Source organism: Phocoena sinus, chromosome 14 (genome assembly GCF_008692025.1).
Source record: "Phocoena sinus isolate mPhoSin1 chromosome 14, mPhoSin1.pri, whole genome shotgun sequence".
Lineage (NCBI taxonomy): Eukaryota > Metazoa > Chordata > Mammalia > Artiodactyla > Phocoenidae > Phocoena > Phocoena sinus.
The window spans coordinates 88,735,419-88,750,035 of NC_045776.1; positions in this window are offsets into that span (position 1 = coordinate 88,735,419).

The window sequence follows — 14,617 nt, forward strand, 5'->3', positions numbered from 1 at the left end:
GGATAAAGAAGATGTGCTACGTATGTACAATGGAATATTACTCAGCCATAAAAAAGAGTGAAATAACGCCATTTGCGGCAACATGGATGGACCTAGAGATTGTCATACTAAGTGAAATAAGTCAGACAAGGAAAAACAAATATCAAGTGATACTACCCATATGTGGAATCTAATTTTTAAAAAAAGACAAAAGGAAAAAATGAACTTAGTTAAAAAACAGAAACGGAGTTACAGATATCAAAAACAAACTTACGGTTACCAAAGGGGAAACGTGGTGGGGGAGGGATAAACCAGAAGCCTGGGATGAACAGACACCCACTACTATATATAAGATAGCTAACCAACAAGGACCTACTGTGTAGCACAGGGAACTCTACTCAATATTCTGTGGTGACTTATATGAGAAAAGAATCTAAAAAAGAATGAATATGTGTACATGTATAAGTGAATCACTTTGCCGTACACCTGACACTAACACAACATCGTCAATCAACTAGACTCCAATAAAATAAAATTTTACAAAAGAAAGAAAGAAAAAGAAATCCAGTGGCATGAGACTCGGTCCTTGCTTTCACAGTTTGGAAAGTAAAATAAAATATTTACTCATATACCCCCCCAATTTTTTAACATAAAGTAACATAATGACATATTACTCCTAAGTACCTTGCATGAGAATACAGACATTTTAATATGTCAATTATACGTCAGTTAAAAAGAAAAGGATCATTTTCCCGCATGACAGCGACAACACTGTCACACTCCCCAAATTAACAATAATGCCCTGATGTCATCTCCTACGTGACCATATTCAGAGTTGCCCCCTTGTCTCCCCAAATATCTTTACAGTGGATTTGTCCAGAACCACCGTTGCATTTGTAAATGTCTTTTAATCTACAACAGACTCTATTTTCCCCATGCCCTTAACCTGATGAGCAACTGGGATTGATTGTCCCAAGACAGGTACTTTATTTTTTTTGTTTAATTTTTATTTTATATTGGACTTTGGTTGATTTACAAGGCTGTGTTAGTTTCAGGTGTAACTTACGTGGTTACTACAGAATGCTGAGCGTGGCTCCCTGTGCTATTCAGCGTGTCCGTGTTCGTTATCCATTTTATGTATAGTAGTGTGTATATGTCAATCCCAATCTCCTAATTTACCCCCACTTTTCCCCTTTGGTAACCACAGGATTTTTTTTTTGAAGTCTGTGAGTCTGTTTCTGTTTTGTAAATAAGTTCATTTGTGTCATTTTTAGATTCCACATATGTGATATCATATGATATTTGCCCCAGACAGGTACTTTAGACAAGGCAGACCAGGGTGAAGTGACGGAGATGGAGTGAGGGGGCGAGGCTTTGCTTTAAGTGGTCAGGGACGCTCTGGGAGGAGGGGCCACCTGGGCTGACCCAAGAGCCAGCCGCGCAAAATTCTAGGGGGAGACTGTGCCCAGCAGGGGCAAGGCACAGGCTCAGCATGTTTGAGGTGGAGCGTGGAGGCCAGAGTGGGCGGGCAGGCGAGCCAGTGGACGTGGACGAAGGCTGCCACAGACGTGTCAGCTAGATGACCGCCCGTATCTGTGAATCACCTGCTGGGCATGTGCGACGTGCTGGGCACTGCACTGAGCGTTTGATGTGGTCAACCCACCCGATCCCCACGACAGCCCCGTGAGTTCCTGACTATCACTCAGGACCCGCCAGGCTCTGCAGCAGTAACAAACGGCTCCGAAAAGCTCCGCCACTCGAAACCCTGCAGGTTTATTTCTTGCTCCTGCTATGTGGTGACCCATCCCAGTGTTGGCGAGGGGCTCCAGAATGAATGTGGGACCATCTGACATTGCCATACCAGCGGGGAGCTCAGGAGGGGCCGTTAGGAGCTCCATTTCGGAAGCTTCTACTGACAGCTCATCCGTCAGAACTGACCGCACGGCTCTAACCACAAGAAGGACAGGAAGTTTCTTCCCACCAGGCGCCCAGAAGCTGGGAACCTGGAAATATCCTAGTAGCATTGTGGCCCCATTTTACAGATGAGAAAACTAGTTTTAAAAAGATACAAGTAAGTTGCCCAAGGCCTCACACCTGGTTACTGGCAAGGCAGGGAGGGCTGGCCTGGACTTGGGCTTTGATGGCAGAGGCCTCGGCACAAGGAGGCTGATGGGCGTGGTGGCTGTGGCTGTTCCTCCTGCCCCATGACACAGGGCACAAGCGTTTTGCCCGTCTGCCTCCGAAGGCTGGAATCTGCCTCCGGACACTTGCTTCCTAGCCCGGAGGCGCCCCAAGTCCCCAGCGGGCTGTGCAGCTGGTGGTGAGGGCTGGGACCGGGACCCCGGGCCTCCAATTCCCCCCCGAGAGGCGTGTCCTGCACACGCTCGGTGCCCCACACCCAGACCAGGCTCTGGGCCCTGAAGGCTGCGTCGCCCGGGGGCCTCTGGCTTTTCCTGGGTTTGGCCCAGCAGAGGCCCTTAGTCCCCGATCCTCCACAGCGGTGAGTTCTATGACCACCTCCCACCCAGGCCCTCCACCCAGCTCCAGCAGCCCCTGCGGGCCTGGCGAAGCCCCAGGTCCCCACAGCCCTGTGACTCCCTTCATTAATGTCCAGTGAGACCCTGTGGAGTGGAATTCTGTCTCCCGTCAGGATGTTGACTGATAATGGTCACTTCACCGGGGAGGTCTGGGAGGTTAGGCAGGGACCACTCACACAACAGCTTTGACTGAGGGCTGCCTGAGGGCCAGGTACCGTCTGTGGTTCTGGAAAATCCCTTCTGTCATGGAGTTCCCGTTCCACTGAGAGACAGACAAGAAACGCCACTAAACGAGGTCTGTTAGATGGTGCTGGGTTTCCTAGACGGAACAAAAACAGGGAAGGGGCGCGAGTGTGCAGGAAGGGTCATAACTCTAAACAGGGAGGTCAGGGCCCGGGGTGGGGGGGGCGGGCTGGGCGACACGGGTCCCTCCCGGCAGAGCAAACAGCAAGTGCAAAGGCCCTGGGGCAGGGGCAATGAATGCCCTGTGTGTTCAGGGGGAGCACGGAGGCCAGAAGGGGGAGGCAAGGGTGTCCAGCCTGGAGCGTGAGGACCTGGGCGTCCTTGGAGAGGAGCTGCAGGCTCTGGCTTGGACTTTCCAGAGCTGTGGGCCTGCACAGGTGAGAAGAGACTGTGGTGGACCCCGGCTAGAGGACGGGGATGCGGCCCAGGAGGGAGATTCTGGTGGCAGAGGCCAGCACTTCCCACCTGGATTAGGTGCTGTACTAGGCTGCATGGTGTCCCCACAATTCATGTCCACCGGGGACCTCAGAATGTGACCTTGGACTTCCCTGGTGGCACAGTGGTTGAGGGTCCACCTGCCGGTGCAAGGGGCGCAGGTTCGATCCCTGGACCCAGAGGATCCCGTGTGCGGTGGAGCAGCTGGGCCCGTGCGCCAGGGCTGCCGGGCCTGCACTCTGGAGCCCGTGGGCCGCAGCTGGTGAGCCGCCTGCCGCAACTGCTGAGGCCTGTGTGCCTGGAGCCCGAGCTCCGTGATGGGAGGGGCCCCGCGGTGGGGGGCATGCGCGCCGAGAGGGGATAGGCCCCACCCCCACACCTGCCCCCGCTCACCGCGGCTGCAGAGCGCCCCCGTGCAGCCAAAAATAAATAAATTAATTAAATAAGTTAGGGCTTCCCTGGTGGCGCAGTGGTTGAGAGTCCGCCTGCCGATGCAGGGGACACGGGTTCGTGCCCCGGTCTGGGAGGATCCCACATGCCGTGGAGCGGCTGGGCCTGTGAGCCATGGCCGCTGAGCCTGCGCGTCCGGAGCCTGTGCTCCGCAACGGGAGAGGCCACAGCAGTGAGAGGCCCGCGTACTGCAAAAAAAAAAAAAAAAAAAAAGGTCCACTAACTGATGGATTAAAAAAAATGTGGTCTAGGGACTTCCCTGGTGGTGCAGTGGTTAAGAATCCGCCTGCCAATGCAGGGGACATGGGTTCAAGCCCTGGTCCAGGAAGATCCCACATGCCGCGGAGCAGCTAAGCCTGTGTGCCACAACTAGCGAGCCTGTGCACTAGAGCCCGCGAGCCACAACTACTGAGCCCACGTGCCGCAACTACTGAAGCCCGCATGCCTAAAGCCCGTGCTCCACAACAAGAGAAGCCACTGCAATGAGAAGCCTACACACCGCAACGAAGAGTAGCCCCCACTCACTGCAACTAGAGAAAGCCTGCGCCCAGCAATGAAGACCCCCAACACAGACAAAAATCAATCAATCAATAAATATATTTTTTTAAATAAATAAATAAAAATTTTAAAATGTGGTCTATCTGAGCAATGGAGTATCATTCAGCAAGAAAAAGAAACGAAGCACCAATACGTGTTACAGCGTAGACGAACCTTGAAAACAACATGCTGAGTGAAAGAAGCCAGACACAAACCAAAAAGTAAATAAATAAAGAAGAAATAAAAGAAGAAAAAAAAGAAATAGAAATAAGTCAGACACAAAAGGCCACACATCGTATGATTCCACTCATACAAAATGTTCAGAACGGGCAAATCCAGAGAGACAGACTAGTGGTCACCCGGGGCTGGGGGAGAGGGAGCCTGTCAGTGGGTGTGGGGTTTCTTGCTGGGGTGCTGAAAATGTTCTGAGATGCGATAGTGGTGATGGTCGCACAAGTCAGCATGCTGAAAATCCGCTGGAGTGTACACTTTAACATCCTGAATGATATGGTGTGTGAATTATAACGCAAATTTTTTAAAAATGAAGACAAATGCAATAAAGACATTTAAAAAAAAAGAAAAATGGAGTACTGCCTGACCCGCTTGCCTCCGGGTGCAGAGATTGGAAAAGCAGCCTGGGGTGGGTGGACGTCGAAGGCGCCGCCGCTGTGCACTGCCCGCAAGACAGGCTGACCTGCGTGGATGCTGGTCCACAGCCGGGCTCCAGGACCTGCCAGGGTGTGGCTCTGGGCCAGCCAGGCCCCTCCTTCCTCACCTGTAGAATGGGGAAGGTAATGGTGCCCACCTGGGGCCGGGGGTGAGGAGGCAGTGGGTGGGTTTCCGAGGAGCCCTAAGAGCAGGGCCTGGACGGGGCGCTGTGTTACCCGTCCATCCACAGAGCCCTCGGAGCGCCTGTCCCCAAGCCAGAGCCCCTCGAGATATTTTTTTCTGAGGTGCGATTCACGAAACACAAAATTACCCACCTTAAAGTGAACAATTTAGGGGCGTTTAGCATGTCGACAATGCTGTACAGCCACCACCTCTGTCTAGTTCCAAAGCATTGCATCACCCTGAAATAAACCCCATCCCCATTAGCAGCCCCTCCCTCTCCCCTCCTGCTCCAGGCCCTGGCAACCGTACCTGTGGGTTCATCTCTTCCAGGTGTTTCATATAAATGGACCACTTGCGATATGGGACCTTAGACTTTCCCTCATTTGAGGCTGCTGGGAGATGAGAAAATAAAAAATATGTCTCCACATGGTTATATGAATTGTCCTTTTCAAAAAAATTCTAAACAAACCCCAGATGCACTGCTTGGATGAATCTTAGTTCGTGGTGCGCTGCCACCATCAGCCTGGACTTATTTATAACATAAAAATGCGTGAGTTCACCAACCCACCCAAGAACTAGAGTATCAATGGTAACTTCCACCCGCCTCTGTGCCCCACACCTTCTCATCCCTCCCAGGGACCACTGAGTTTTGTGCTGTCACCTCACCTTTGTTGGATGGCAGTTTTAACACAAATGAACAATCGCCCAGATATTCATCAACACGCATCACAATGTCACGTTGCGTTTTCATTGTTTTCAGCTTTGTTGAAAGGGTGTCATGTTATAGGTCATCTTCTGGGACTCATTTTTTCCCACTGCATATTATGTCGGTAAAAAGCATCTTTGTTGTTGCAGGAAGTTGGCATCTGTTCTTTTTTTTCCACTACGGGGCAATATTCCATTGGAGAAACAGATTATAGCAGAGGTTTGGGGAGGGGAGGGTTCAGTATTTTTCCTTTTATAGAGACTACTGCTGTCATAAAAACGAACGAAATTGGTTCATTTGTAGAGACGTGGATGGATCTAGAGACTGTCATACAGAGTGAAGTTAAGTCAGAAAGAGAAAAACAAATATCGTATATTAACGCATATATGTGGAACCTAGAAAAATGGTACAGATGAACCGGTTTGCAGGGCAGAAATACAGACACAGATGTAGAGAACAAACGTATGGACACCAAGCGGGGAAAGGGACAGGGGGTGGGGGAGTGGTGTGATGAATTGGGAGATGGGGATTGACATATATACACTAATATGTATAAAATGGATAACTAATAAGAACCTGCTGTATAAAAAAATTTAATTTAATTTAAAAATTCAAAAAATTCAAAAAAAAAGGCTACTGCTGTAAACATCATAGGTTGTCCTCTGTGTGTGTGTGTGTGTGTGTGTGTGTGTGTGTGTGTGTGTGTGTGTGTGAGTGTCTGTGTGTCCAGGGCACAGGCCTGGAGGGGGCTCAGCAGGGACAGAAACAAGAACAGGCTCCCACAGCAGAGAGGAGAGGAGGGTCTCTGGGGATGGATGGGAAGGTGGGTGCCTGGACTCACCCAGCCCCTGTGCCCCGTTCATTTGCTCATTCATTCATTCTTTCAACAATAGCAAACTGGGGACTTTCCTGGTGGCACAGTGGTTAAGACTCTGTGCTCCCAATGCAGGGGGCTGGCGTTCCATCCCTGGTCGGGGAACTAGATCCCACATGCCACAACTAAGAGTTCTCAGGCCACAACTAAGGAGCCCTCGAGCCACAACTAAGACCCAGCACAACCAAATAAATAAATAAAAAACAATAATGAATTGAAGGTTTCCTAAGTCCCTTTTAGGCTAGTAACAAATTCAAGCTCCCTGTTTTGGAGCTTCCACATAGGTGGAGGGAACTAGAAAATAAGAAATTCACAAGGAGAGTTCCCATAAGGATAAGTGAGGAAGGACATGAAGTGGGGCTGAGGAGATCTTAATTTTTTTAATCTTAAGCACTTTGGAGAGGGTGAATGGTAAATTTCTGCTGGAGGTGAGAGAAATAAGGATGTAAGTGTGTCTCCCATCCCACTTCCCAGACCCTTGACTGTGCTCCTTGGCCCACAGTCCCCTTTGTTAGAGTGCCAGAGGGGCCCGGCTTCTTTGGATGGAACGGCAGTCAGGGAAAGCCTCTGGAGGAGATGGCTGGCTGGAGCCAGCGTTTTGACCAGCTGGTCAGTGCAAAGGCCCTGCAGCTGGGGTAGGTCGAGTGGGGCTGGATGAGGGAGGTGAAGACGGAAGAAGACAGCAATGCCCCGAGCACTGCGCCCACCAGGAGGCCCCAGGCCCCAGGCAGTGGCTTAGACCAGGGCGTGGCCAGGCCTGGAACTGGCGGAGGAGGACAGCAGGTTGAGGTGGGGTGGGAGGGGGGTGGGGGGGGGAGTGGGGGGGGGGAGCATGCACATCATCGGAAGACACACCGGCTGCCCCTTGAGACGGGGACCAGAGGGAGGGCAGGACGCCGCAGGATTCTGGAGTTGCGGCCCAGGCGCTTAGAGGAAGCCCCAAGTCCCGAGCCTTGCTCCAGGCCTGGCAGGGGCTTCTGCGTGCCTTTCAGACGTCCCGCAGGGCTCCTAACTCTCCGTCGTCCATCGTCAGGGTGGCAGTGGTCCGTGTCAGGCTGAGTCACCCACCTGGCAGGATGCAAAGGCCTTGGGGCACTCTGCTTTGACTTCTGCAAGAAGCAGCAGCCGCAGACTCCGAGCCAGCTTGGTTCTCACTCAGGAGCTGCTGACTTCAAGGGCTGGAGCCCTCTGGGGCTGGGAAAATGCGGGCTAAAGCTCGGCGCCCTGGACCCAGCAGTCACTCACTCCTTCTCCCTCCAGGCCTTCGAGGAGGCTATTGGCACCCGATGTGTCTCCTAGGACCAGAGCCGCCAGCCCCCAGCACAGCCCCCCATGCCGCGGGCACCCTGGGACGCCCCCTCCCCCTCAGCAGTCCCTGCCCCTCCCCTCCCCTCAGCCCCTGCCAGCCGCCAATCCTCTTTCCGTCTCTATGGATTCGCCTGTCTGGATGCTTCATGTAAATGTCTTTGTACAAGATGTGGCCGTTTGCATCGGGCTTCTTCCACTCGCAGGATGCTTCCTAGGTTCATCCACACTGTCGACTGTGTCAGTGCTTCTTTGTATTTTATTTTATTTTGGCCATGCCACGCGGCTTGAGGGATCTTAGTTCCCTGACCAAGGATCAACCCTGTACCCCCTACAGTGGAAGCGCAGAGTCCTGATGACTGGACCGCCAGGGAATTCCCAGTGTTTCTTTTTAAAATTAACTTTGGGACTTTCCTGGTGGCACAGTGGTTAAGAACCCGCCTGCCAATGCAGGGGACACAGGTTCGAGCCCTGGTCCGGGAAGACCCCACATGCCGCAGAGCAACTAAGCCCGTGCACCACAACTGCTGAGCCTGCGCTCTAGAGCCTGCGAGCCACAACTACTGAGCCCGTGCACCACAACTACTGAGCCTGTGCTCTACAGCCCACGAGCCACAACTACTGAGCCCGCGAGCCACAACTACTGAGCCCGCGTGCCACAACTACTGAACCCGCACACCTAGAGCCTGTGCTCCGCAACAAGAGAAGCCACCGAAATGAGAAGCCCATGCACCGCAACAAAGAATAGACCCCCGCTCGCCGCAACTAGAGAAAGCCCATGAGCAGCAATGAAGATCCAATGCAGCCAAAAATAAAAAATAAATAAATTTATTAAAAAGTTAAAAAATAAAATTAACTTTACTGAGGTATAATTCACACACAGTTAAATACTCACATTTCAAGGGTTTTGACAACTGTATAAAGCCACGTAACCACCACAACCCCAATCACCATAGAACACTTGTCCCCTCCATAGCCCTGCCTGTCCTTTCCCGATCCATCCCCCCAGCCCAGGCAACCAACAAGCGATCCGTTTCTGACGGGTGAATCCCACACAGGATGAACCCCTACAGCAGAGGTCTTCTGGGTCTGGCTTCTCTCGCTTTACGTACAGGGCGTCAAGGTTCGCCGCGCTGCTGTGTGGACAAGATGCTTACTCTCTCCACTCCAGAGTGCGGATATCCCCATTTGTTTCTGCTTTCGCCTGTTGATGGACATTTGTTTCCAGCTCTGGGCTACTCTGAATAAAGCTGTAATGAACATTTCCCATCAGGCACCCTGAGTAAACAGCTAGGAGTGGGATTGCTGGGTTGTAAGTTTATGTTCAGCCATCCTTGCCTGGGGGACACAGGTACAGACTTCCCTCTGGGCTTGAGGCTGGAAGGGGCTGGCTGCAAGGCCAGGGTGGGTGGCGCCCTGAGGTTACCGGGGACTGAAACCAGCCCGGAGGCCCCTTAGAACCCTGGCTGTCACCATCCCACCCTTCTGGGAGCCAGGAAGCAAATTCCCATCCTGCCCCAAAGTCTGAAGTCCTTGAGATGAGCCTAGGCCCCGAGCAGCTTTGCCTAAAGTCCCCTAGCGGAGGATAAAGACCTTTTCGGGATGAGACCACCAGCTCTCCCTTCAGCAGTGCTCCTTGATGGCTGGAATTAGCTTGGGACGGGACTGGGAGGTGGTGGTGTTCTAGGGAACTCTTCTTGAGGAAGCTGGCTGTCTCCATTGTTCTAGTTAATCCTCTTTATTATTCCAGGTGAGATGACCTAGGCACAGAGAAGCCAGGTGGCTACCCAGGCTTCCCCGCTGTGCCTAGAGGGGACCCACCCAGACACTCACCCACTCTGCCGTCCAGCCCATGGTTGGGGAGGAGTGTCCTCCCAACACACACACCAGTGGTGTTTCAGTGGCATTTGAGGAGTGGATTCACCTCTGGGCATCGTGGACTGGGGTGATAGAGACAGGAACTCCTAGGTTTTGCTGGTATCCACTACCACTGTTTGGAAGAATGATCCAGAACTTGTAAGTAATGACTTCAGCATGCTCTTTCGTGGTCCAGTTGGAGCATCATTGAAGGACTACTTAGTAATTCAAGGCCAGGGTCACCAAACTCATTCTGTAAAGGGCCACATGGCAAATATGGCTTTGCCGGTCGCACGGCCACCTTTGCAGCTACTTCGCTTTCCAGGTGCAGCTTGGAAGCAGCCAGAGACACTAAATAAGCAAGTGGGCACGGCTGGGTTTCAATAAACTTTATTTACCAAAGTAGGCAGTTAATCTCTAGAATATATAAAGAACTGCAACTCAAACAATCCAATTAGAAACTGGTCAAAGAACTTGAGTAGGCATTTCTCCAAAGAAGTTAAACAAATGGTCAGTAAGCAAATAAGATGCTCAGCGTCACTAATCATTAAGGAAATGCAAATCAAAGCCACAGTGAGAAACCACAACCACTAGGATAGCTATTTTTATAAAGCAGAAGATAACAAGTGCTGGTGAAGTTGTGGAGAAATTGTGATTGCTGACGGGAATGTAAAATGGTGCAGCTTCTGTGGAAAACAGTATGGTGACTCCTCAGACGATTAAAAATAGAATTACTAGCAATTCCACTTCAGGATATATATCCAAAAGAATTGAAAACAGGATCTGGAAGAGATACTTGTACACTCGCGTTCATAGCCGTGTTATCCACAATAGCTAAAATGTGGAAGCAACCCAAGTGTCCTTCAATGGATGAATGGCTAAACTAAATGTGGCGTATACGTACAATGGAATATTATTCGGCCTTAAAAAGGAAGGAAATTCTGACACATGCTACAACACGGATGAAACTTTGGGACATTATATGCTAAAGGAACTAAGGCAGACATTAAAAGACAAATACTGTAGGATTCCACTTTTATGAGGTACCTAGAGCTGTCAGATCCATAGAGACAGAAAGTGGAGGGTGGGTGCCGGGGTGGAGGGAAGAGGGAGTAGGGTGTTAGAGTTTTTGCAGGGGGATGGCATTAGTGTTTAATGGGAGCAGAGTTTCAGTTTGGGAAAATGGAAAATTTCTGGAGATGCTGGTGGTGATAGTTGCACAGCAATATGAATGAAGTGTACACTTAAAAATGGTTAAAATGGCAATTTTTAAGTTATGTATAGTCTACAAATATTAAAAAAATAAAAAAAAAGAAAACACTGGGACTTCCCTGGTGGTTTAGTGGTTAAGACTCTGCACTGGCACTGCAGGGGGCACAGGTTCAACTGCCGCTTGGGGAACTAAGATCCCACGTGACGCAGGGCACGGCCAAAAAAACAAACAAACGAAAAACAACAAGAAAGGAAAAAACCAAGAGGAGGGCTGGATTTTCCCCCTTAGACCATAAGTTTGCTGATCCTTGATGCAGGGGTTCTTCACCCGTGTTTACCTTTCTGTTGACAATTGATTCAAAGCTCTGAGTCTGTGACATTATCTCCATGTTAACTTGTAGGTTTTTGTCAAACAGAAGACAGATGATTTCTCTGAGATAGAAAAGATAATCAAAGGTTAATGTTTTGCCCTGGGAAACAATAACCAGTTTTGAATCGGACCGACCAATCTTACTCTAACATTCTTCTTCTCAAATCCCTATAAATAAACAATCCCTCAAATTCTACCCAGGAACCATCTTTACTGTCTGGCTGGTTCCCTCGTTACTGAGTTAGCTAAACCTCTAGCCCACTTTTTGCTCCATATTCATATGAGAGTTTATTTGTTTTTTAATTTTTCGGCCACACCATGTGGCATGTGGGATCTAAGTTCCCTGACCAGAGATCAAACACCCACCCCCTAGATTGGAAGCACAGAGTCTTAAGCACTGGACTTCCAGGGAAGTCCCTGAGAGTTAGTTTTTAACTTCTTGAAAATTACACTGGTGAAGTCTCAATGACACAGGAATGCAGCCCCCTGTCTGTTTTAAGGCACACAAACCACCCCCGACTCCCAGCACCTGTGACAGACATTACTAATCCATCACAGAATTCTCAGAAGTCTTAAGTTTAAGACTCTAGGTAGCTGCCACCAGTCCCTTTGAAACGACAGCCATTCACCATTCCTTTCATAGAAGGTAGCAGCAGTGCTGGAGGCCTGTCTGGGTGGGCAGGTGGCACCTCCATGGAAGCTGGTGTGTTTGGGCTTGTTGAGTAAGCAAGTCAGGGGTGGCTTTCTTCACTCAACATCCTTTCCCCAGGTTTCTTGACTGATTGCTGGGCACTGGGCTGAGCACCAGAGGTCAGAGCTGAACAGGATTTTGTCCTTTCCTCCGGAGGTTTGGAGACCCAGGAGGACAAGGTGCAAGTGCTTGCGGTGGAGAGGTATCACTTCTTAGTCGTATGACCTTGGGCAAGTCACTTCTCTGGGCATCAGTTTCTTCCCCCATTAAACGGGAGTAACCATAGGAATCTACCTCCCAGGGTTGATGTGGGCATAAGAGTTACTTCCTGTGAAGAGAGTTGCCTGCACATAGCAAGGGCAGTCGATTCTCACTGTTCACGGTGCTGTGAATGAAGAATGTTTGCTGCCATATCGGTAAACAAAGGGCGTTGCAGCCATCAAGCCATCACATTACAGCTTCCCCAACGGTGCATTCTGGGAAGACTCAGGATGAGAAGCAGAGGATACCGGCCCCGGATAGCTGAGGTGCACATCAGAGGAATGATTTCAATGAGCCCAGACTTTGCATCTTCCCATACATAGCGAAGCGCTAAATTCCTTAACTTGTGATGTCTGGTTTTCCTTACTTAACGGTAATCTTTCAATGTTCCGACTACCTGGTCTTAGTTTCAAGAACTCCTATAGATCCTGGCTCCCCGCCCCTTGCCCATTTGGGACAGTCTCTCAGAGTTTCTGAGTTGCTGTGTCCCAGGCTTAAGCCCTTAGTTTTGTCCGTCGAATAAAGCATAACTCTGAACTTTTAGGCTGTGCATTTTTTTTCAGTCGACAGTACTCACGCTCTATAACGTCGCCACCAGCACAGGGTTAGCGGACTCTGAACCTGCTCTGGGAAAAATACATTTAGGTTCCTGCCACCCTCTGGTCACAACATTTTTGTCAACGGTTCAATCCATCCCTGTGTGTTTATGTGTGTTTCTGTTTAAAAGACATCTTATTTAATATATGCTGTTGATTCATTAACATTGTTTACTTTTGAACAGCGAAATCACCAACAAAAAGCACAAAGATCCGAAGAATGTTGGGGGGCTCCAAGGACAAAGGACGGCCCTGCTTGAAAAGGTGTCAGCGTCACAGCCCCTACCGGACTCTTACTCACCCGCCCCACCCCGTTGCCATGGTTACAAAATTCCTGAGCCCACCTGGGCGGCACTCATCTGAGCAACGGGGACCTGTCCCAAATAAGCAAAGGCATCGGCCCTGTCCCACTGCCACCCTACAGAAGGAAGGTATATGTGCCTCGACCAACCAGTAAACGAGATTTTCACCTCGGACCATTCCTTTGTTTCCTGGCTGTAAAAACTGACCAATAGTACGTGCTCAGGCTCGACTCTCCCAGACTGCTAGGAAGTCGGCCCGCTGTTCTGGCAGCGACGCTTCCCTCCAATAAATTCTATCTTCTTTACGTTCTGCCTTGTGTCTGGAAATTCTTTTCCGGCCCACGTTCAGACCGCGACAGATGTGGCCCTAAATAGCCCACAGGACCCTTGTTTGCAGTACGAGAGCTGCTGATGCAAGGCAGTGGCCTCCCTCACCCTCAGCTGGGAAAGGGGGCCTGGGGCAACAAACATTTTGCCCACAGAAGCATGTGAGTACTGATTTGGGGGTTACATGAAACACTTAGCGAATAGGCAAACTCGCAGATATGGAATCTGAGTCACGAGGATGGACTTGGCACAGACCACGGTGGGCGTGTCACACAGAGGAGGGTGGCAGCCTGAGCAACCGAGCTGGGCCCAAGGCCAGGGGAATCGAGCATACCTCGCCTCCCTTCTCTTCCACTGTCGAGGGCCCAGAAACCTTTTCCAAACGCACATCCCGTCTCACCTGCCCCCTTCCTAACTTCAGCCCTGTCACTTCCCAAGTTTAGGGCGAATATCTCCTTCCCAAGGTGCGCTGGGATCCTGGAGGCATGTCTCCAGGGGATCCCACCGTCTGCCCTGCCCGTTCTCTGCACTTTCCTGGGTTGAAAATTTACAACTGTCTGTGCAATCATTGCCCGTCTTGTCCCCCGACCCCAACCACTAGACAGGAAGGTCTTGAAGGAGGGGATTCTGTGTTTTTCTTCTGTGGCAACTCTGGCTGTTGAGAAAACAGTCATTGGATAAAGTGAGGGGATGGATGAGGACCTGAGGGCAGGCTACGACTGACCACATGGCACTGCAAGACATTGTCCTTGGAAAACAAAGGTGGTGGCCCAGGAGACCCATTGTCCCTTCCAGCTTTGATGGTCTCTGGCCCCGGTCCGGGGTATGGAGTGCCTGGGAGCCCACCCCTCAGAAGTGTGTTCCCACAGGCTGGTGCAACCATCCAGGGCTATTACTGAAGACTGGGAGTGGCAGGGAGGGTTGTTTAGAATTCTGCATTTGCAAAAACAAGAATGGGAGGTTATAGGAGCAATTCACACTCAAGGTGTAAAGAGAAAAGGACCGGCTCTTCCCAAAGCAACCACTGTTAACAGTTTCTCCTGTGAGAGAATCCGGGCTCTTTCTCTCGCTGGCTGTGTGACTTTTTGGACGCGCAGGCCCAGC